Here is a 3,710-nt window from a genome sequence, read left to right on the forward strand (position 1 = left end):
AATTTCAACGTTTAAGTCCGAAGACTCAATTTGCCAAAAACAATAAAAAAAAAGAAGACGACTTCAATTTTATGAATAAGGGAGGCAGATAAGTATTGTTTTAGTCAATAGATATTCTACTTTTGTTAATGCTAAACATGGGTAAATTGGGGATTTTGAAATTATTAAAAGCGAAAGTAGAACCTTTTCTATTAGGTAATTAACGGCATAATAACCGCAGGGGTGTATTTAATATAATATGACATAATATAAGTATAAATTATGTTACTATATATATATATATATATATATATATATATGTGTGTGTGTGTGTGCGCTTCTGATGTGCTTCAGAAGTACAGAAAATCTTTCAATCTCCATTTCTTATTGCCCTTGCAAAATCACAATGAAGAGTAAGAAGAGGATTTCAAATTCGAGGAAGTGGCTTTGGTGCTTTGCTATTGTTCTTCTTCCTAGGTAAACTTAAAAACCCTGAATGGCGAGATCGATCTGGTCTCTCTGTGTTGTCAGATTTTGAAGCAGGGACCTGGAGGTCCTTAACTCCATTAGGAAACTAACTGTGACTGAGGTTTTAGGGATTGGATGATGCAGCCATCAAAAAGCTCACCAATAGTGAGACAGTCCCTCCCTAACTGATCACTGAAATCAAAGGATTTGGGTTCACCGGGCTTCTCTTCCCAATCAAATGGGATGATGGTAGAAGAAGAAGAAGGCCCATGGTCAAGGTTGGAGTGTTGAAGTAGAACTCATAGTCATGGAAATGTTTAGGGCTGGAAGGTGTGCTACTGCAGGGAGAAGAGAAGGCGCTATGGAAGTTGAAATCCATATTCGGTGGTGCCAGTGCCATCACCTCCATGTTGAGTTTCAGTTTCGCTTGACTGTTTTATAAAAAGAAAAGAGTAGAGAGAGAGAGATTATGAGCAAGGTTCAAAGTATCGACACGTATTGGCCTGTATTGGCCAATATGTATCATATCAGGAGCACCCCGATATGCCTCTACAGAGGGTGTATCGGAATTCTAACCTGTTCAGGAGTGGAAGAACCATAAACCGCCCCCCAAACCAGTTTTGAAGAAAAAAAAGCACCGATACACCCCTACCGGCATATCAGGCATATTGATATTTAGAACCTTGATTACGACGAGCAAGAATACTTCTACATCAATTTTTTCGATGTATTTTTTACATCGATTATCGATGTAAAAGTCATTCAAAATAGAATTTTACACCAATTTTCGTTAATCTTTTACACTCCATCCAAACAGCCACAAAACCAGACCGAAATGTAATATTTACACCAGTCCAACATTTACACCACAAACAAACACAACCTTAATTTTACGGTTCATTTTTTCAACAAGGTACTTAGTTTTGGTCTTTTGGAAACCGTATATTTAAATAATTTAATGAAACCTTATGGTATATTTAAGTAATGAATCCTAATCCCTACTCTTACTGAAACCAACAAAAACATGCTTTAATCTCCACAAGGCTGACTCTGGCATGGTCTATTATTTGGTGTGCAGCAAACAGAAAAATATCCCATACACGCTCCTGGGAGTTCTCATCTAAACTTTAGATTACTAACCCACATTCAAATGGATTAAGGTCCGAAGTATGGAAGAATGAAAACGACAAATGAGCTAATATCCATTTGATGAAGAGACTAAATTAGATGACTTATTACTTCGTCATTTGAGGAATATAACAATCAAATAAAATATTGAAGTGTATAGTAATCAACCTAACTTTAGTTTCAGCGTTAAAGAGCTCAAAACCTCTTTAACAACTTAGTCACTAAAAGACAAACCATAAGCTATTCAGTTCATCCAGCTGTTATGAAATAGCCATTAAAAACGAAAAAATGTTTTCTGATTTTATTTTAAGAATCAATGTCAAAGCAGGTGCTCGACCTTTACTTGTTTGCAAACAATAACAAGAAAAAATAATTCACCCAACAAATCATTATCACTTTGTAAAATGAACGCTAGGTGGGCAATTGCCTCTACAAATATTTGCAACCAAGGCAACCAAGTTGCAATAACAAATGAAGTGTTAATAGAAGGGTAAATTGCAGATAGGTACCCGGTAATTTGGGGGTAGTCTTGCATTAGGGCCTAAACTTTGAAATATGCCACTTAGTACCTAAACTTTCAGAAATGTACATTCAAGTCCACTTCCATTAAACTAAGGTTATGATGATAGGTAAAATTCATAATTTTACTTCTCACCCTAACGTTAATTTAATGGAGTTGAACTTAAATGTATATCTTTGAAAATTCAAATACTAAAGTGGCACATTTGAATGTTCAGGCTGTAAAGTGAGACCACCCAACCTACATTTTTTGATGTCTAACAAATGAGGGAAATAAATAAAACAAGAAGAAAGGAATGATCAACACGATTCCCATGTTCAACATAATGAGCCACTTGCATTTTCTGATCTGGCTGCTTGCTTGGCTGTGTATTGCTTGCTATGTAACCAATCAAAAGTGAACATGCCAGTGTTCCATATGTTGGCATGTGGAACCCATGGGTATGGACCACTGATGTGTTCACTCACGATCAGTTACATAGCAAATAATATACAGCCAAGTGAGCAGCATATCCTGATTGATTTTAACATTTGTTTCCATTCAATTAGACTTTCAGCGGGTAAGACAGAATTGAGCTGCTTTGAGGGAGGCTCAACCTTTTGAAATGAGATGAAAACACACACACACGCATCTATTTTTCTATTATTTTTATTTATATATAAACAGTAAACAAGGAAAATAACATAAACAAAAATCAAATTTTCCAATTATTTGATTAGAAGATGTAAAAAACACAAACAGGTCAGGGAGGGTGGTCAGGTTTAGCCTAATACCTACCCTACCCATACCCATACAAGTTGTAAATTCCCAGAACCTGTCCCTTCCCCAAAATTTGTTTTTCAAGCCAAAAAGAACAACCTATCAGGGCGGGTACCCCACCAGGTAAGGTAGAAACTTCCATCCCTAAAAGAGAGAGAGAGAGAGAGAGAGAGAGGACGGAGGGAAATTTCACATCTGTTCAGTGGGCTATTTATACCTAATATATCCAGTACACAAGGTAGTTAGATCTTTTCAATAGACCCTATTGCAGCTACCCGCCTGAGGACGTCTATGGACTGTGCTAATTCCTTCCTGGGTTGCAATACTCTCACTGGACTGGGCCTTATCAGGGTTGTATCAAATAGACAATTTTAACATACATGTCGGGATATGCTTAGGTAACATGGACATGGTGGAATCATTAGGATATGCATGGATACACTAGAGAAACCTATACATCCCACTAATACATCAATAACACCATGTCTAAGGTTTAAATAACTATTAAGGTATAAAAAACATAAGAAACACATTTTAATAATTTATGTGAAATGTGAACCTTTGCTTTTGTTAAAACATCTTGTTGTAGAGTAGTATGGTGGTGAGACTTGTTTGTTAAGCATGCAATCTAAGTACACTCCTGGCAGTAGATGTTATCTTTACGCATTTCTATAAATATAAAGGAGTTCGTGTATTCGGAAATCCATGGCTCAATATGGCAGCCCTTGTGATCACAAATATAGTGTGAATTGTGAAAGATATTACATGAATGACTTGATGTTGCATTGTGCCTTTTCAAGATTCTGTACAAATTCTCCTTTTATCATCTACTAACCAACAATGACACCATAACGGA

This window comes from Nelumbo nucifera, chromosome 2 (genome assembly GCF_055504915.1).
Source record: "Nelumbo nucifera cultivar China Antique chromosome 2, China Antique-T2T, whole genome shotgun sequence".
In the NCBI taxonomy this organism is placed as follows: domain Eukaryota; kingdom Viridiplantae; phylum Streptophyta; class Magnoliopsida; order Proteales; family Nelumbonaceae; genus Nelumbo; species Nelumbo nucifera.